Genomic DNA, 22,846 nt, shown 5'->3' with positions numbered 1-22,846 from the left:
ACGCTAACACTAACCCGTACCCTAACACGTACGCTCACCCTAAACCGTTGTCGTACCCTAACCTGTACCCTAAACCGTCCCCGTCCCCTAACCCTAACCCTAACCCTAACCCTAACCCTTACCCAAAGCCTTACCCTCACCCGTCCCCTAATCCTAACCCGTACGCTAACACAATCCCGTACCCTAAAACGTTCGCTCACCCTAAACACTTGTCGTACCCTAACCTGTACCCTAAAACGTCCCCTAACCCTAACCCTAACCCTAAGAGTAACCCTAACCCTAACCCTTACCCGAAGCCTTACCCTAACACGTCCCCTAATCCTAACCCATACGCTAACACTAACCCGTACCCTAACACGTACGCTCACCCTAAACCATTGTCATACACTAACCTGTACCATAAAACGTCCCCGTCCCCTAAACCTAACCCTAACCCTAAACCTTACCCGAAGCCTTACCTTCACCTGTCCCCTAATCCTAACCCGTACGCTAACCCTGACCCGTACCCTAACAAAAACGCTCACGCTAAACCGTTGTCGTACCCTAACCTGTACCCTAAACCGTCCCTCTCCCCTAACCCTAACCCTAACTCTAACCCTAAACCTAACCCTAACACTTACCCGAAGCCTTACCGTCACCCATCCCCTAATCCTAATCCGTACGCTAACACTAACCCGTACCCTAACACGTTCGCTCACTCTAAACTTTTGTCGTACCCTAACCTGTACCCTAAACCGTGCCCGTCCCCGTCCCCTAAACCTAACCCTAACCCTAACCCTAACCCTTAGCCGAAGCCTTACTCTCACCCGTCCCCTAATCCTAACCCGTAAGCTAACACTAACCCGTACCCTAACATGTACGCTCACCGTAAACCATTGTCGTAACCTACCCTGTTTCCTAAACCATCCCCGTCCCCTAACCCTAACCCAAACCCTTACACTTACCCGAAGCCTTACCTTCACCCGTCCCCTAACCCTAACACTTACGCTAACACTAAACCGTACCCTAACACGTACGCTCACCCTAAACCGTTGTCGTACCCTAACCTGTACCCTAAACCGTCCCCGTCCCATAACCCTAACCCTAACCCTAAACCTAACCCTAACCCTTACCCGAAGCCTTACCCTCATCCGTCCCCTAATACTAACCCGTACGCTAACACTAAACCGTACCCAAACACGTACGCTCCCCCTAAACCGTTGTCGTACCCTAACCTGTACCCTAAACCGTCCCCGTCCCCTAAACCAAACCCTAACCCTAACCCTAACCCTTACCCGAAACCTTACCCTCACCCGCCCCCTAATCCTAACCCGTACGCTAAAAACTAACCCATACCCTAACACGTACGCTCACCCTAAACCATTGTCGTACCCTAACCTGTACCCTCAACCGTCCCCGTCCCCTAACTCTAACCCTAACCCTAACCCTAACCCTTACCGAAGCCTTACCCTCACCCGTCCCCTAATCCTAACCCGTACGCTAACACTAACACGTACCCTAACACGTACGCTCACCCTAAACCGTTGTCGTACACTAACCTGTATCCTAAACCGTCCCCGTCCCCGTCCCCTAACCCTAACCCTAACCCTAACCCTAACCCTTACCCGAAGCCTTACCCTGACCCGTCCCCTAATCCTAACCCGTACGCTAACACTAACCCGTACCCTAACACGTACGCTCACACTAAACCGTTGTCGTACCCTAACTTGTACCCTAAACCGTCCCCGTCCCATAACCCTAACCCTAACCCTAACACTTACCCGAAGCCTTACCCTCACCCGTCCCCTAATCCTAACCCGTACGCTAACACTAACCCGTACCGTAACACGTACGCTCACCCTAAAACGTTGTCCTACCCTAACCTGTACCCTAAAACGTCCCCGTCCCCGTCCCCGTCCCCTAACCCTAACCCTAACACTGACCCTTACCCGAAGCCTTACCCTCACCAGTCCCCTAATCCTAACCCGTACTCTAACACTAACCCGTACCCTAACACGTAATCTCACCCTAAACCGATGTCGTACCCTAACCTGTACCCTAAACCGTCCCCGTCCCCGTCCCCTAACCCTAACCCTAACCCTAACCGTAATCCTTACCTGAATCCTTACCCTCACCCGTCCCCTAATCCTAACCCGTACGCTAACACGAAACCGTACCCTAACACGTACGCTCACCCTAAACCGTTGTCGTACCCTAACCTGTACCCTTAACCGTCCCCATCCCCTAACCCTAACCCTAACCCTACCCCCAACCCTAACCCTTACCCGAAGCCTTACCCTCACCCGTCCCCTAATCCCAACCCGTACGCTAACACTAACCCGTACCCTAACAAGTACGCTCACCCTAAACCGTTGTCGTACGCTAACCTGTACCCTAAACCATCCCCGTCCCCTAACCCTAACCCTAACCCTAACCCTAACCCTAACCCTTACCCGAAGCCTTAGCCTCACTCGTCCCCTAATCCTAACCCGTACGCTAACACTAAAGCGTACCCTAACACATACGCTCACCCTAAACCGTTGTCGTACCCTAACCTGTACCCTAAACCGTCACCGTGCCCTAACCCTAACCCTAACCCTAACCCTAACACTTACCTGAAGCCTTATCCTCACCCGTCCCATAATCCTAACCCGTACGCTAACACTAACCCCTACCCTAACACGTACGCTCACCCTAAACCGTTGTCGTACGGTAACCTGTACCCTAAACCGTCCCCGTCCCCTAACCCTAACCCTAAACCTAACCCTAACCCTAACCCTTACCCGAAGCCTTACCCTCACCTGTCCCCTAATCCTTACCCGTACGCTAACACTAACACGTACCGTAACACGTATGCTCACACTAAACCGTTGTCGTACCCTAACCTGTACCCTAAACCGTCCCCATCCCCTAACCCTAACCCTTACCCGAAGCCTTACCCTCACCCGTCCCCTAATCCTAACCCGTACGCTAACACTAACCCGTACCCTAACACGTACGCTCACCCTAAATGGTTGTCGTACCCTAACCTGTACCCTAAACCGTCCCCGTCCCGTAACCCTAACCCTAACCCTTACCCGAAGCCTCACCCGTCCCCTAATCCTAACCCGTACGCTAACACTAACCCTTACCCTAACACGTACACTCACCCTAAACCGTTGTCGTACCCTAAGCTGTACCCTAAACCGTCCCCGCCCCCTAACCCTATCCCTAACCCTAACCCTAACCCTAACCCTTACCGAAGCCTTACCCTAACCCGTCCCCTAATCATAGCCCGTACGCTAACACTAACCCGTACCCTAACACGTACGCTCAGCCTAAACCGTTGTCGTACCCTAACCTGTACCCTAAACCGTCCCCGTCCCTGTCCCCTAATCCTAACCCTAACCCTAACCCTAACCCTTACCCGAAGCCTTACCCTCACCCGTCCCATAATCCTAACACGTACGCTAACACTAACCCGTACCCTAACACGTATGCTCACCCTAAGCCGTTGTCGTACCCTAAGCTGTACCCTAAACCGTCCCCGTCCCCGTCCCCGTCCCCGTCCCCTAACCCTAACCCTAACCCTAACCCTTATCTGAAGCTTTACCCTCATCAGTCCCCTAATCCTAACCCGTACGCTAACACTAACCCGTACCTTAACACGTACGCTCACCCTAAACCATTGCCGTACCCTAACCTATACCCTAAACCGTCCCCGTCCCCATCCCCTAACCCTAACCCTAACCCTAACCCTAACCCTTACCCGAAGACTTACCCTCACCCGTCCCCTAATCCTAACCCGTACGGTAACACTAACCCATACCCTAACACGTTCGCTCACCCTAAACTATTGTCGTACCCTAACCAGCACCCTAAACCGTCCCCATCCCCTAACCCTAAACCTAACCCTTACCCGAAGCCTTACACTCACCCGTCCCCTAATCCTAACCCGTACGCTAACACTAACCCGTACCCTAACACGTACGCTCCCCCTAAACCGTTGTCGTACCCTAACCTGTACCCTAAACCGTCCCCGTCCCCTAAACCAAACCCTAACCCTAACCCTAATCCTTACCCAAAACCTTACCCTCACCCGACCCCTAATCCTAACCCGTACGCTAAAAACTAACCCATACCCTAACACGTACGCTCACCCTAAACCATTGTCGTACCCTAACCTGTACCCTCAACCGTCCCCGTCCCCTAACCCTAACCCTAACCCTAACCCTAACCCTTACCGAAGCCTTACCCTCACCCGTCCCCTAATCCTAACCCGTACGCTAACACTAACCCGTACCCTAACACGTACGCTCACACTAAACCGTTGTCGTACCCTAACTTGTACCCTAAACCGTCCCCGTCCCATAACCCTAACCCTAACCCTAACACTTACCCGTAGCCTTACCCTCACCCGTCCCCTAATCCTAACCCGTACGCTAACACTAACCCGTACACTAACACGTACTCTCACCCTAAACCGTTGTCGTACCCTAACCTGTACCCTAAAACGTCCCCGTCCCCGTCCCCGTCCCCTAACCCTAACCCTAACCCTGACCCTTACCCGAAGCCTTACCCTCACCAGTCCCCAATCCTAACCCGTACGCTAACACTATCCCGTACCCTAACACGTAATCTCACCCTAAACCGATGTCGTACCCTAACCTGTACCCTAAACCGTCCCCGTGCCCGTCCCCTAACCCTAACCCTAACCCTAACCGTAATCCTTACCTGAAGCCTTACCCTCACCCGTCCCCTAATCCTAACCCGCACGCTAACACGAAACCATACCCTAACACGTACGCTCACCCTAAACCGTTGTCGTACCCTAACCTGTACCCTAAACCGTCCCCGTCCCCTAACCCTAACCCTAACCCTACCCCCAACCCTAACCCTTACCCGAAGCCTTACCCTCACCCGTCCCATAATCCTAACCCGTACGCTAACACTAACCCGTACCCTAACAAGTACGCTCACCCTAAACTGTTGTCGTACGCTAACCTGTACCCTAAACCATCCCCGTCCCCTAACCCTAACCCTAACCCTAAACCAAACCCTAACCCTTACCCGAAGCCTTACCCTCACTCGTCCCCTAATCCTAACCCGTACGCTAACACTAAAGCGTACCCTAACACATACGCTCATCCTAAACCGTTGTCGTACCCTAACCTGTACCTTAAACCGTCCCCGTCCCCTAATCCTAACCCTAAACCTAACCCTAACCCTAACCCTTACCCGAAGCCTTACCCTCACCCGTCCCCTAATCCTTACCCGTACGCTAACACTAACACGTACCGTAACACGTATGCTCACACTAAACCGTTGTCGTACCCTAACCTGTACCCTAAACCGTCCCCGTCCCCTAACCCTAACCCTAACCCTAACCCTAACCCTAACCCTTACCCGAAGCCTTACCCTCACCCGTCCCCTAATCCTAAACCGTACGCTAACACTAACCCATACCCTAACACGTACGCTCACCCTAAACCGTTGTCGTACCCTAACCTGTACCCTAAACCGTCCCCGTCCTGTAACCCTAACCCTAACCCTTACCCGAAGCCTCACCCGTCCCCTAATCCTAACCCGTACGCTAACACTAACCCTTACCCTAACACATACACTCACCCTAAACCGTCCCCATCCCCTAACCCTATCCCTAACCCTAACCCTAACCCTAACCCTTACCCGAAGCCTTACCCTCACCCGTCCCCTAATCCTAACCCGTACGCTAACACTAACCCGTACCCTAACACGTACGCTCACCCTAAACCGTTGTCGTACCCTAACCTGTACCCTAAACCGTCCCCGTCCCCGTCCCCTAACCCTAACCCTAACCCTAACCCTTACCCGAAGCCTTACCCTCACCCGTCCCCTAATCCTAAACCGTACGCTAACACTAAACCCAACCCTAACACGTTCGCTCACCCCTAACCCTTGTCGTACCCTAACCTATACCCTAAACCGTCCCCATCCCCTAACCCTAACCCTAACCCTAACCCTAACCCTTACCCGAAGCCTTTCCCTCACCCGTCCCCTAATCCTAAACCGTACGCTAACACTAACCCGTACCCTAACACGTACGCTCACCCTAAACCGTTGTCGTACCCTATCCTGTACCCTAAACCGTTCCCGTCCCCTAACCCTAACCCTATCCCTAACCGTAACCCTAACCCTTACCCGAAGCCTCACCCGTCCCCTAATCCTAACCCGTACGCTAACACTAACCCTTACCCTAACACGTACACTCACCCTAAACCGATGTTGTACCCTAACCTGTACCCTAAACCGTCCCCGTCCCCTAACCCTATCCCTAACCCTAACCCTAACCCTAACACTTACCGAAGCCTTACCCTAACCCGTCCCCTAATCATAACCCGTACGCTAACACTAACCCGTACCCTAACACGTACGCTCACCCTAAACCGTTGTCGTACCCTAACCTGTACCCTAAACCGTCCCCGTCCCCGTCCCCTAACCCTAACCCTAACCCTAACCCTAACCCTTACCCGAAGCCTTACCCTCACCCGTCCCATAATCCTAACACGTACGCTAACACTAACCCGTACCCTAACACGTACGCTCACCCTAAGCCGTTGTCGTACCCTAACCTGTACCCTAAACCGTTCCCGTCCCCATCCCCATCCCTGTCCCCTAACCCTAACCCTAACCCTAACCCTTACCTGAAGCTTTACCCTCACCCGTCCCCTAATCCTAACCCGTACGCTAACACTAACCCGTACCCTAACACGTACGCTCACCCTAAACCATTGCCGTACCCTAACCTATACCCTAAACCGTACCCGTCCCCATCCCCTAACCCTAACCATAACCCTAACCCTAACCCTTACCCGAAGACTTACCCTCACCCGTCCCCTAATCCTAACCCGTACGGTAACACTAACCCATACCCTAACACGTTCGCTCACACTAAACTATTATCGTACCCTAACCAGCACCCTAAACCGTCCCCGTTCCCTAACTCTAACCCTAACCCTAACCCTAACCCTAACCCTAACCCTTACCCGAAGCCTTACCCTCACCCGTCCCCTAATCCTAACCTGTACGCTAACACTAACCCGTACCCTAACACGTACGCTCACCCTAAACCGTTGTCGTACCCTAACCTGTACCCTAAACCGTCCCCGTCCCCTAACCCTAACCCTAACCCTAACCCTAACCCTTACCCAAAGCCTTACCCTCACCCGTCCCCTAATCCTAACCCGTACGCTAACACTATCCCGTACCCTAAAACGTTCGCTCACCCTAAACACTTGTCGTACCCTAACCTGTACCCTAAAACGTCCCCTAACCCTAACCCTAACCCTAAGAGTAACCCTAACCCTAACCCTTACCCGAAGCCTTACCCTAACACGTCCCCTAATCCTAACCCATACGCTAACACTAACCCGTACCCTAACACGTACGCTCACCCTAAACCATTGTCGTACACTAACCTGTACCATAAAACGTCCCCGTCCCCTAAACCTAACCCTAACCCTAAACCTTACCCGAAGCCTTACCTTCACCTGTCCCCTAATCCTAACCCGTACGCTAACCCTGACCCGTACCCTAACAAAAACGCTCACGCTAAACCGTTGTCGTACCCTAACCTGTACCCTAAACCGTCCCTCTACCCTAACCCTAACCCTAACTCTAACCCTAACCCTAACCCTAACACTTACCCGAAGCCTTACCGTCACCCGTCCCCTAATCCTAATCCGTACGCTAACACTAACCCGTACCCTAACACGTTCGCTCACTCTAAACTTTTGTCGTACCCTAACCTGTACCCTAAACCGTGCCCGTCCCCGTCCCCTAACCCTAACCCTAACCCTAACCCTAACCCTAACCCTAACCCTTAGCCGAAGCCTTACTCTCACCCGTCCCCTAATCCTAACCCGTACGCTAACACTAACCCGTACCCTAACATGTACGCTCACCGTAAACCATTGTCGTAACCTACCCTGTTTCCTAAACCATCCCCGTCCCCTAACCCTAACCCAAACCCTTACACTTACCCGAAGCCTTACCCTCACCCGTCCCCTAACCCTAACACTTACGCTAACACTAAACCGTACCCTAACACGTACGCTCACCCTAAACCGTTGTCGTACCCTAACCTGTACCCTAAACCGTCCCCGTCCCATAACCCTAACCCTAACCCTGAACCTAACCCTAACCCTTACCCGAAGCCTTACCCTCATCCGTCCCCTAATACTAACCCGTACGCTAACACTAAACCGTACCCAAACACGTACGCTCCCCCTAAACCGTTGTCGTACCCTAACCTGTACCCTAAACCGTCCCCGTCCCCTAAACCAAACCCTAACCCTAACCCTAACCCTTACCCGAAACCTTACCCTCACCCGCCCCCTAATCCTAACCCGTACGCTAAAAACTAACCCATACCCTAACACGTACGCTCACCCTAAACCATTGTCGTACCCTAACCTGTACCCTCAACAGTCCCCGTCCCCTAACCCTAACCCTAACCCTAACCCTAACCCTTACCGAAGCCTTACCCTCACCCGTCCCCTAATCCTAACCCGTACGCTAACACTAACACGTACCCTAACACGTACGCTCACCCTAAACCGTTGTCGTACACTAACCTGTATCCTAAACCGTCCCCGTCCCCGTCCACTAACCCTAACCCTAACCCTAACCCTAACCCTTACCCGAAGCCTTACCCTGACCCGTCCCCTAATCCTAACCCGTACGCTAACACTAACCCGTACCCTAACACGTACGCTCACACTAAACCGTTGTCGTACCCTAACTTGTACCCTAAACCGTCCCCGTCCCATAACCCTAACCCTAACCCTAACACTTACCCGAAGCCTTACCCTCACCCGTCCCCTAATCCTAACCCGTACGCTAACACTAACCCGTACCGTAACACGTACGCTCACCCTAAAACGTTGTCCTACACTAACCTGTACCCTAAAACGTCCCCGTCCCCGTCCCCGTCCCCTAACCCTAACCCTAACCCTGACCCTTACCCGAAGCCTTACCCTCACCAGTCCCCTAATCCTAACCCGTACTCTAACACTAACCCGTACCCTAACACGTAATCTCACCCTAAACCGATGTCGTACCCTAACCTGTACCCTAAACCGTCCCCGTCCCCGTCCCCTAACCCTAACCCTAACCCTAACCGTAATCCTTACCTGAAGCCTTACCCTCACCCGTCCCCTAATCCTAACCCGTACGCTAACACGAAACCGTACCCTAACACGTAAGCTCACCCTAAACCGTTGTCGTACCCTAACCTGTACCCTAAACCGTCCCCGTCCCCTAACCCTAACCCTAACCCTACCCCCAACCCTAACCCTTACCCGAAGCCTTACCCTCACCCGTCCCCTAATCCTAACCCGTACGCTAACACTAACCCGTACCCTAACAAGTACGCTCACCCTAAACCGTTGTCGTACGCTAACCTGTACCCTAAACCATCCCCGTCCCCTAACCCTAACCCTAACCCTAACCCTAACCCTAACCCTAACTCTAACCCTAACCCTAACACTTACCCGAAGCCTTATCCTCACCCGTCCCATAATCCTAACCCGTACGCTAACACTAACCCCTACCCTAACACGTACGCTCACCCTAAACCGTTGTCGTACGGTAACCTGTACCCTAAACCGTCCCCGTCCCCTAACCCTAACCCTAAACCTAACCCTAACCCTAACCCTTACCCGAAGCCTTACCCTCACCTGTCCCCTAATCCTTACCCGTACGCTAACACTAACACGTACCGTAACACGTATGCTCACACTAAACCGTTGTCGTACCCTAACCTGTACCCTAAACCGTCCCCGTCCCCTAACCCTAACCCTTACCCGAAGCCTTACCCTCACCCGTCCCCTAATCCTAACCCGTACGCTAACACTAACCCGTACCGTAACACGTACGCTCACCCTAAACCGTTGTCGTACCCTAACCTGTACCCTAAACCATCCCCGTCCCGTAACCCTAACCCTAACCCTTACCCGAAGCCTCACCCGTCCCCTAATCCTAACCCGTACGCTAACACTAACCCTTACCCTAACACGTACACTCACCCTAAACCGTTGTCGTACCCTAACCTGTACCCTAAACCGTCCCCGCCCCCTAACCCTATCCCTAACCCTAACCCTAACCCTAACCCTTACCGAAGCCTTACCCTAACCCGTCCCCTAATCATAGCCCGTACGCTAACACTAACCCGTACCCTAACACGTACGCTCACCCTAAACCGTTGTCGTACCCTAACCTGTACCCTAAACCGTCCCCGTCCCCGTCCCCTAACCCTAACCCTAACCCTAACCCTAACACTTACCCGAAGCCTTACCCTCACCCGTCCCATAATCCTAACACGTACGCTAACACTAACCCGTACCCTAACACGTACGCTCACCCTAAGCCGTTGTCGTACCCTAAGCTGTACCCTAAACCGTCCCCGTCCCCGTCCCCGTCCCCGTCCCCTAACCCTAACCCTAACCCTAACCCTTACCTGAAGCTTTACCCTCACCCGTCCCCTAATCCTAACCCGTACGCTAACACTAACCCGTACCCTAACACGTACGCTCACCCTAAACCATTGCCGTACCCTAACCTATACCCTAAACCGTCCCCGTCCCCATCCCCTAACCCTAACTCTAACCCTAACCCTAACCCTTACCCGAAGACTTACCCTCACCCGTCCCCTAATCCTCACCCGTACGGTAACACTAACCCATACCCTAACACGTTCGCTCACCCTAAACTATTGTCGTACCCTAACCAGCACCCTAAACCGTCCCCATCCCCTAACCCTAACCCTAACCCTAAACCTAACCCTTACCCGAAGCCTTACACTCACCCGTCCCCTAATCCTAACCCGTACGCTAACACTAACCCGTACCCTAACACGTACGCTCACCCTAAACCGTTGTCGTACCCTAACCTGTACCCTAAACCGTCCCCATCCCCTAACCCTATCCTTAACCCTAACCCTAAACCTAACCCTTACCCGAAGCCTTACCCTCACCCGTCCCCTAATCCTAACCCGTAAGCTAACACTAACCCGTACCCTAACACGTACGCTCACCCTAAACCGTTGTCGTACCCTAACCTGTACCCAAAACCATCCCCGTCCCCGTCTCCTAACACTAAACCTCACCCTAACCCTTACCCGAAGCCTTACCCTCACCCATCCCCTAATCCTAACCCGTACGCTAACACTAACCCGTACCCTAACACGTACACTCACCCTAAACCGTTGTCGTACCCTAACCTGTATCTGAAACCGTCCCCGTCCCCTAACCCTAACCCTAACCCTAACCCTAACCCTAACCCTTATACAAAGCCTTACGCTCACCCGTCCCCTAATCCTAACCCGTACGCTACCACTAACCCGTACCCTAACACGTACGCTCACCCTAAACCGTTGTCGTACCCTAACCTGTACCCTAATCCGTCCCGGTCCCCTAACCCTAACCCTAACCCTAACACTAACCCTAACCCTTACCCGAAGCCTTACCCTCACCCGTTCCCTAATCCTAACCTGTACGCTAACACTAACCCGTACCCTAACACGAACGCTCACCCTAAACCGTTGTCGTACCCAAACCTGTACCCTAAACCGTCCCCGTCCCCGTCCCCTAACCCTAACCCTAACCTTAACCCTAACCCTTACCCGAAGCCTTACCCTCACTCGTCCCCTAATCCTAACCCGTACGCTAACACTAACCCGTACCCTAACACGTACGCTCACCTTAAACCGTTGTCGTACCCTAAACTGTACCCTAAACCATCCCCGTCCCCTAACCCTAACCCTAACTCTAATCCTAACCCTAACACATACCCGAAGCCTTACCCTCACCCTTCCCCTAATCCTAACCCGTACGCTAACACTAACCCGTACCCTAACACGTACGCTCACCCTAAACCGTTGTCGTACCCTAACCTGTACCCTAAACCGTCCCCGTCCCCTAACCCTAACCCTAACCCTAACCCTAACCCTAAACCTTACCCGAAGCCTTACCCTCACCCGTCACCTAATCCTAACCCGTACGCTAACACTAACCCGTGCCCTAACACGTACGCTCACCCTAAACCGTTGTCGTACCCTAACCTGTACCCTAAACCGTCCCCGTCCCCGTCCCCTATCCCTTACCCTAACTCTAACCCTAACCCTTACCCGAAGCCTTACCCTCACCCGTCCCCTAATGCTAACCCGTACGCTAACACTAACACATACCCTAACACGTACGCTCACCCTAAACCGTTGTCGTACCCTAACCTGTACCCTAAACCGTCCCCGTCCCCTAACCCTAACCCTAACCCTAACCCTAACCCTAACCCTCACCCGAAGCCTTACCCTCACCCGTCCCCTAATACTAACCCGTACGCTAACACTAACCCGTACCCTAACACGTACGCTCACCCTAAACCGTTGTTGTACCCTAACCTGTACCCTAAACCGTCCCCATCCCCGTCCCCGTTCCCTAACCCTAACCCTAACCCTAACCCTAACCCTTACCCGAAGCCTTACCCTCACCCGTCCCCTAAACCTAACCCGTACGCTAACACTAACCCGTACCCTAACACGTACGCTCACCCTAAACTGTTGTCGTACTCTAACCTGTACCCTAAACCGTCCCCGTCCCCGTCCGCTAACCCTAACACTAACCCTAACCCTAACCCTTACCCGAAGCCTTACCCTCAACCGTCCCCTAATCCTAACCCGTACGCTAACACTAACACGTACCGTAACACGTACGCTCACCCTAAACCGTTGTCGTACCCTAACATGTACCCTAAACCGTCCCCGTCCCCTAACCCTATCCCTAACCCTAACCCTAACCCTTACCGAAGCCTTACCCTCACCCGTCCCCTAATCATAGCCCGTACGCTAACACTAACCCGTACCCTAACACGTACGCTCACCCTAAACCGTTGTCGTACCCTAACCTGTACCCTAAACCGTCCCCGTCCCCGTCCCCTAACCCTAACCCTAACCCTAACCCTTACCCGAAGCCTTACCCTCACCCGTCCCATAATCCTAACACGTACGCTAACACTAACCCATACCCTAACACGTACGCTCACGCTAAACCGTTGTCGTACCCTAACCTGTACCCTAAACCGTCCCCGTCCCCGTCCCCTAAACCTAACCCTAAGCCTAACCCTAACCCTTACCCGAAGCCTTACCCTCACCCGTCCCCTAATCCTAACCCGTACGCTAACACTAACCCGTACCCTAACACGTACGCTCACCCTAAACCGTTGTCGTACACTAACCTGTACCCTAAACCGTCCCGGTCCCCTAACCCTAACCCTACCCTTAACACTTACCCGAAGCCTTACCCTCACCCGTCCCCTAATCCTAACCCGTACGCTAACACTAACCCGTACCCTAACACGTACGCTCAGCCTAAACCGTTGTCATACCCTAAGCTGTACCCTAAACCGTCCCCGTCCCTTAACCCTAACCCTAACCTTAACCCTAACCCTAACACTTACCCGAAGCCTTACCCTCAGCCGTCCCCTAATCCTAACCCGTACGCTAACACTAACCCGTACCCTAACACGTACACTCAGCCTAAACCGTTGTCTTACCCTAACCTGTACCCTAAACCATCCCCGTCCCCTAACCCTAACCCTAACCCTAACCCTAACCCTTACCCGAAGCCTTACCCTCACCCGTCCCCTAATCCTAACCCGTACGCTAACACTAACCCGTACCCTAACACATACGCTCACCCTAAACCATTGCCGTACCCTAACCTGTACCCTAAACCGTCCCCGTCCCCATCCCCTAACCCTAACCCTAACCCTTACCCGAAGACTTACCCTCACCCGTCCCCTAATCCTAACCCGTACGGTAACACTAAACCATACCCTAACACGTTCGCTCACCCTAAACCGTTGTCGTAACCTAACCAGCACCCTAAACCGTCCCCATCCCCTAACCCTAACCCTAACCCTAAACCTAACCCTTACCCGAAGCCTTACACTCACCCGTCCCCTAATCCTAACCCGTACCCTAACACTAACCCGTACCCCAACACGTACGCTCACCCTAAACCGTTGTCGTACCCTAACCTGTACCCTAAACCGTCCCCGTCCCCTAACCCTAACCCTAATCCTAACCCTAAACCTAACCCTTACCCGAAGCCTTACCCTCACCCTTCCCCTAATCCTAACCCGTACGCTAACACTAACCCGTACCCAAACACGTACGCTCACCCTAGACCGTTGTCGTACCCTAACCTGTACCCTAAAGCGTCCCCATCCCCTAACCCTATCCCTAACCCTAACCCTAAACCTAAACCTTACCCGAAGCCTTACCTTCACCCGTCCCCTAATCCTAACCCGTACGCTAACACTAACCCGTACCCTAACACTTACGCTCACCCTAAACCGTTGTCGTACCCTAACCTGTACCCTAAACTGTCCCCGTCCCCGTCCCCTAACCCTAACCATAAACCTAACCCTAACCCTTACCCGAAGCCTTACCCTCACCCGTCCTCTAATCCTAACCCGTACGCTAACACTAACCCGTACCATAACACGTACGCTCACCCTAAACCGTTGTCGTACACTAACCTGTACCCTAAACCGTCCCCGTCCCCTAACCCTAACCCTAACCCTCACCCTAACCCTCAACTTTACCCGAAGCCTTACTCTCGCCCGTCCCATAATACTAACCCGTACGCTAACACTAAAGCATACCCTAACACGTACACTCACCCTAAACCGTTGTCGTACCCTAACCTGTACCCTAAACCGTCCCCGTCCCCGTCCCCTCACCCTAACCCTAACCCTAACCCTAACCCTTACCCGAAGCCATACCCTCACCCGTCCCCTAATCCTAACCCGTACGCTAACACTAACCCGTACCCTAACATGTGTGCTCACCCTAAATCGTTGTCGTACCCTAACCTGTACCCTAAACCGTCCCCGTCCCCTAACCCTAACCCTAACCCTAACCCTTACCCGAAGCCTTACCCTCACCCGTCCCCTAATCCTAACCCGTACGCTAACACTAACCCGTACCCTAACACGTACGCTCACCCTAAACCGTTGTCGTACCCTAACCTGTACCCTAAACCGTCCCCGTCCCCTAACCCTAACCCTAACCTTACCCCTTACCCGAACCCTTACCTCACCCGTCCCCTAATCCTAACCCGTACGCTAACACTAACCCGTACCCTAACACATACGCTCACCCTAAACAGTTGTCGTACCCTAAGCTGTACCGTAAACCGTCCCCGTCCCTTAACCCTAACCCTAACCTTAACCCTAACCCTAAAACTTACCCGAAGCCTTACCCTCAGCCGTCGCCTAATCCTAACCCGTACGCTAACACTAACCTGTACCCTAACACGTACGCTCACCCTAAACCGTTGTCGTACCCTAAACTGTACCCTAAACCGTCCCCGTCCCCTAACCCTAACCGTAACCCTAACCCTTACCCGAAGCCTTACCCTCACCCGTCCCCTAATCCTAACCCGTACACTAACACTAATCCGTACCCTAACACGTACACTCACCCTAAACCATTGTCGTACCCTAACCTGTATCTTAAACCGTCCCCGTCCCCTAACCCTAACCCTAACCCTAACCCTAACCCTTATCCAAAGCCTTACCCTCACCCGTCCCCTAATCCTAACCCGTACGGTAACACTAACCCATACCCTAACACGTTCGCTCACCCTAAACCGTTGTCGTACCCTAACCAGCACACAAACCGTCCCCATCCCCTAACCCTAACCCTAACCCTAAACCTAACACTTACCCGAAGCCTTACACTCACCCGTCCCCTAATCCTAACCCGTACCCTAACACTAACCCGTACCCTAACACGTACGCTCACACTAAACCGTTGTCGTACCCTAACCTGTACCCTAAACCGTCCCCGTCCCCTAACCCTAACCCTAACCCTAACCCTAAACCTAACCCTTACCCGAAGCCTTACCCTCACCCGTCCCCTAATCCTAACCCGTACGCTAACACTAACCCGTACCCTAACACGTACGCTCACCCTAGACCGTTGTCGTACCCTAACCTGTACCCTAAACCGTCCCCATCCCCTAACCCTATCTCTAACCCTAACCCTAAACCTAAACCTTACCCGAAGCCTTACCCTCACCCGTCCCCTAATCCTAACCCGTACGCTAACACTAACCCGTACCCTAACACGTACGCTCACCCTAAACCGTTGTCGTACCCTAACCTGTACCCTAAACCGTCCCCGTCCCCGTCCCCTAACCCTAACCATAACCCTAACCCTAACCCTTACCCGAAGCCTTACCCTCACCCGTCCCCTAATCCTAACCCGTACGCTAACACTAACACGTACCCTAACACGTAAACTCACCCTAAACCGTTGTCGTATCCTAAGCTGTACCCTAAACCGTCCCCGTCCCCGTCCCCTAACCCTAACCCTAACCCTAACCCTAACCCTTACCCGAAGCCTTACCCTCACCCGTCCCCTAATCCTAAACCGTACGCTAACACTAATCCGTACCCTAACACGTACGCTCACCCTAAACTGTTGTCGTACACTAACCTGTACCCTAAACCGTCCCCGTCCCCTAACCCTAACCCTAAACCTTACCCTAACCCTAACCTTTACCCGAAGCCTTACGCTCACCCGTCCCCTAATCCTAACCCGTACGCTAACACTAAAGCATACCCTAACACGTACACTCACCCTAAACCGTTGTCGTACCCTAACCTGTACCCTAAACCATCCCCGTCGCCGTCCCCTAAACCTAACCCTAACCCTAACTCTAACCCTTACCCGAAGCCTTACCCTCACCCGTCCCCTAATCCTAACACGTACGCTAACACTAACCCGTACCCTAACACGTACGCTCACCCTAAACCGTTGTCGTACCCTAACCTGTACGCTAAACCGTCCCGGTCCCCTAACCCTAACCCTAACCCTAACCCTTACCCGAAGCCTTACCCTCACCCGTCCCCTAATCCTAACCCGTACGCTAACACTAACCCGTACCCTAACACGTACGCTCACCCTAAACCGTTGTCGTACCCTAACCTGTACCCTAAACCGTCCCCGTCCCCTAACCCTAACCCTACCCCTTACCCGAAGCCTTACCCTCACCCGTCCCCTAATCCTAACCCGTACGCTAACACTAACCCGTACCCTAACACGTACGCTCACCCTAAACCGTTGTCGTACCCTAAGCTGTACCCTAAACCGTCCCCGTCCCTTAACCCTAACCCTAACCTTAACCCTAACCCTAACACTTACCGAAGCCTTACCCTCAGCCGTCCCCTAATCCTAACCCGTACACTAACACTAACCCGTACCCTAACACGTACGCTCACCCTAAACCGTTGTCGTACCCTAACCTGTACCCTAAACCGTCCCCGTCCCCTAACCATAACCCTAACCCTAACCCTTACCCGAAGCCTTACCCTCACCCGTCCCCTAATCCTAAACCGTACGCTAACACTAACCCGTACCCTAACACGTACGCTCACCCTAAACCGTTGTGGTACCCTAACCTGTACCCTAAACCGTCCCCATCCCCTAACCCTATCCCTAACCCTAAACCTAACCCTTACCCGAAGCCTTACCCTCACCCGTCCCCTAATCCTAACCCGTACGGTAACACTAACCCATACCCTAACACGTTCGCTCACCCTAAACCGTTGTCGTCCCCTAACCAGCACCCTAAACCGTCCCCATCACCTAACCCTAACCCTAACCCTAAAGCTAACCCTTACCCGAAGCCTTACACTCACCCGTCCCCTAATCCTAACCCGTACCCTAACACTAACCCGTACCCCAACACGTACGCTCACCCTAAACCGTTGTCGTACGCTAACCTGTACCCTAAACCGTCCCCGTCCCCTAACACTAACCCTAACCCTAACCCTAAACCAAACCCTTACCCGAAGCCTTACCCTTACCCGTCCCCTAATCCTAACCCGTACGCTAACACTAACCCGTACCCAAACACGTACCTTCACCCTAGACCGTTGTCGTACCCTAACCTGTACCCTAAAGCGTCCCCATCCCCTAACCCTATCCCTAACCCTAACCCTAAACCTAAACCTTACACGAAGCCTTACCCTCACCCGTCCCCTAATCCTAACCCGTACGCTAACACTAACCCGTACCCTAACACGTACGCTCACACTAAACCGTTGTCGTACCCTAAATTGTACCCTAAACCGTCCCCGTCCCATAACCCTAACCCTAACCCTAACACTTACCCGTAGCCTTACCCTCACCCGTCCCCTAATCCTAACCCGTACGCTAACACTAACCCGTACACTAACACGTACGCTCACCCTAAACCGTTGTCGTACCCTAATCTGTACCCTAAAACGTCCCCGTCCCCGTCCCCGTCCCCTAACCCTAACCCTAACCCTGACCCTTACCCGAAGCCTTACCCTCACCAGTCCCCAATCCTAACCCGTACGCTAACACTAACCCGTACCCTAACACGTAATCTCACCCTAAACCGATGTCGTACCCTAACCTGTACCCTAAACCGTCCCCGTCCCCGTCCCCTAACCCTAACCCTAACCCTAACCGTAATCCTTACCTGAAGCCTTACCCTCACCCGTCCCCTAATCCTAACCCGCACGCTAACACGAAACCGTACCCTAACACGTACGCTCACCCTAAACCGTTGTCGTACCCTAACCTGTACCCTAAACCGTCCCCGTCCCCTAACCCTAACCCTAACCCTACCCCCAACCCTAACCCTTACCCGAAGCCTTACCCTCACCCGTCCCATAATCCTAACCCGTACGCTAACACTAACCCGTACCCTAACAAGTACGCTCACCCTAAACTGTTGTCGTACGCTAACCTGTACCCTAAACCATCCCCGTCCCCTAACCCTAACCCTAACCCTAAACCAAACCCTAAACCTTACCCGAAGCCTTACCCTCACTCGTCCCCTAATCCTAACCCGTACGCTAACACTAAAGCGTACCCTAACACATACGCTCATCCTAAACCGTTGTCGTACCCTAACCTGTACCTTAAACCGTCCCCGTCCCCTAATCCTAACCCTAAACCTAACCCTAACCCTAACCCTTACCCGAAGCCTTACCCTCACCCGTCCCCTAATCCTTACCCGTACGCTAACACTAACACGTACCGTAACACGTATGCTCACACTAAACCGTTGTCGTACCCTAACCTGTACCCTAAACCGTCCCCGTCCCCTAACCCTAACCCTAACCCTAACCCTAACCCTAACCCTTACCCGAAGCCTTACCCTCACCCGTCCCCTAATCCTAAACCGTACGCTAACACTAACCCATACCCTAACACGTACGCTCACCCTAAACCGTTGTCGTACCCTAACCTGTACCCTAAACTGTCCCCGTCCTGTAACCCTAACCCTAACCCTTACCTGAAGCCTCACCCGTCCCCTAATCCTAACCCGTACGCTAACACTAACCCTTACCCTAACACATACACTCACCCTAAACCGTCCCCGTCCCCTAACCCTATCCCTAACCCTAACCCTAACCCTAACCCTTACCCGAAGCCTTACCCTCACCCGTCCCCTAATCCTAAACCGTACGCTAACACTAACCCCAACCCTAACACTTTCGCTCACCCCTAACCCTTGTCGTACCCTAACCTATACCCTAAACCGTCCCCATCCCCTAACCCTAACCCTAACCCTAACCCTAACCCTTACCCGAAGCCTTACCCTCACCCGTCCCCTAATCCTAAACCGTACGCTAACACTAACCCGTACCCTAACACGTACGCTCACCCTAAACCGTTGTCGTACCCTATCCTGTACCCTAAACCGTTCCCGTCCCCTAACCCTAACCCTATCCCTAACCGTAACCCTAACCCTTACCCGAAGCCTCACCCGTCCCCTAATCCTAACCCGTACGCTAACACTAACCCTTACCCTAACACGTACACTCACCCTAAACCGATGTTGTACCCTAACCTGTACCCTAAACCGTCCCCGTCCCCTAACCCTATCCCTAACCCTAACCCTAACCCTAACACTTACCGAAGCCTTACCCTAACCCGTCCCCTAATCATAACCCGTACGCTAACACTAACCCGTACCCTAACACGTACGCTCACCCTAAACCGTTGTCGTACCCTAACCTGTACCCTAAACCGTCCCCGTCCCCGTCCCCTAACCCTAACCCTAACCCTAACCCTAACCCTTACCCGAAGCCTTACCCTCACCCGTCCCATAATCCTAACACGTACGCTAACACTAACCCGTACCCTAACACGTACGCTCACCCTAAGCCGTTGTCGTACCCTAACCTGTACCCTAAACCGTCCCCGTCCCCATCCCCATCCCTGTCCCCTAACCCTAACCCTAACCCTAACCCTTACCTGAAGCTTTACCCTCACCCGTCCCCTAATCCTAACCCGTACGCTAACACTAACCCGTACCCTAACACGTACGCTCACCCTAAACCATTGCCGTACCCTAACCTATACCCTAAACCGTACCCGTCCCCATCCCCTAACCCTAACCCTAACCCTAACCCTAACCCTTACCCGAAGACTTACCCTCACCCGTCCCCTAATCCTAACCCGTACGGTAACACTAACCCATACCCTAACACGTTCGCTCACACTAAACTATTATCGTACCCTAACCAGCACCCTAAACCGTCCCCGTTCCCTAACCCTAACCCTAACCCTAACCCTAACCCTAACCCTAACCCTTACCCGAAGCCTTACCCTCACCCGTCCCCTAATCCTAACCTGTACGCTAACACTAACCCGTACCCTAACACGTACGCTCACCCTAAACCGTTGTCGTACCCTAACCTGTACCCTAAACCGTCCCCGTCCCCTAACCCTAACCCTAACCCTAACCCTAACCCTTACCCAAAGCCTTACCCTCACCCGTCCCCTAATCCTAACCCGTACGCTAACACTATCCCGTACCCTAAAACGTTCGCTCACCCTAAACACTTGTCGTACCCTAACCTGTACCCTAAAACGTCCCCTAACCCTAACCCTAACCCTAAGAGTAACCCTAACCCTAACCCTTACCCGTAGCCTTACCCTAACACGTCCCCTAATCCTAACCCATACGCTAACACTAACCCGTACCCTAACACGTACGCTCACCCTAAACCATTGTCGTACACTAACCTGTACCATAAAACGTCCCCGTCCCCTAAACCTAACCCTAACCCTAAACCTTACCCGAAGCCTTACCTTCACCTGTCCCCTAATCCTAACCCGTACGCTAACCCTGACCCGTACCCTAACAAAAACGCTCACGCTAAACCGTTGTCGTACCCTAACCTGTACCCTAAACCGTCCCTCTCCCCTAACCCTAACCCTAACTCTAACCCTAACCCTAACCCTAACACTTACCCGAAGCCTTACCGTCACCTGTCCCCTAATCCTAATCCGTACGCTAACACTAACCCGTACCCTAACACGTTCGCTCACTCTAAACTTTGTCGTACCCTAACCTGTACCCTAAACCGTGCCCGTCCCCGTCCCCTAAACCTAACCCTAACCCTAACCCTAACCCTTAGCCGAAGCCTTACTCTCACCCGTCCCCTAATCCTAACCCGTACGCTAACACTAACCCGTACCCTAACATGTACGCTCACCGTAAACCATTGTCGTAACCTACCCTGTTTCCTAAACCATCCCCGTCCCCTAACCCTAAGCCAAACCCTTACACTTACCCGAAGCCTTACCCTCACCCGTCCCCTAACCCTAACACTTACGCTAACACTAAACCGTACCCTAACACGTACGCTCACCCTAAACCGTTGTCGTACCCTAACCTGTACCCTAAACCGTCCCCGTCCCATAACCCTAACCCTAACCCTAAACCTAACCCTAACCCTTACCCGAAGCCTTACCCTCATCCGTCCCCTAATACTAACCCGTACGCTAACACTAAACCGTACCCAAACACGTACGCTCCCCCTAAACCGTTGTCGTACCCTAACCTGTACCCTAAACCGTCCCCGTCCCCTAAACCAAACCCTAACCCTAACCCTAACCCTTACCCGAAACCTTACCCTCACCCGCCCCCTAATCCTAACCCGTACGCTAAAAACTAACCCATACCCTAACACGTACGCTCACCCTAAACCATTGTCGTACCCTAACCTGTACCCTCAACAGTCCCCGTCCCCTAACCCTAACCCTAACCCTAACCCTAACCCTTACCGAAGCCTTACCCTCACCCGTCCCCTAATCCTAACCCGTACGCTAACACTAACACGTACCCTAACACGTACGCTCACCCTAAACCGTTGTCGTACACTAACCTGTATCCTAAACCGTCCCCGTCCCCGTCCACTAACCCTAACCCTAACCCTAACCCTAACCCTTACCCGAAGCCTTACCCTGACCCGTCCCCTAAACCTAACCCGTACGCTAACACTAACCCGTACCCTAACACGTACGCTCACACTAAACCGTTGTCGTACCCTAACTTGTACCCTAAACCGTCCCCGTCCCATAACCCTAACCCTAACCCTAACACTTACCCGAAGCCTTACCCTCACCCGTCCCCTAATCCTAACCCGTACACTAACACTAACCCGTACCGTAACACGTACGCTCACCCTAAAACGTTGTCCTACCCTAACCTGTACCCTAAAACGTCCCCGTCCCCGTCCCCGTCCCCTAACCCTAACCCTAACCCTGACCCTTACCCGAAGCCTTACCCTCACCAGTACCCTAATCCTAACCCGTACTCTAACACTAACCCGTACCCTAACACGTAATCTCACCCTAAACCGATGTCGTACCCTAACATGTACCCTAAACCGTCCCCGTCCCCGTCCCCTAACCCTAACCCTAACCCTAACCGTAATCCTTACCTGAAGCCTTACCCTCAGCCGTCCCCTAATCCTAACCCGTACGCTAACACGAAACCGTACCCTAACA

Source organism: Delphinapterus leucas, chromosome 5 (assembly GCF_059928025.1).
Source record: "Delphinapterus leucas isolate spDelLeu-1000000601 "Yukka" chromosome 5, BTC_Dleu_Yukka2, whole genome shotgun sequence".
Classification (NCBI taxonomy): domain Eukaryota; kingdom Metazoa; phylum Chordata; class Mammalia; order Artiodactyla; family Monodontidae; genus Delphinapterus; species Delphinapterus leucas.
The sequence above is the reverse complement of the archived record's forward strand: the minus strand, read 5'-3'. Positions refer to the sequence as shown.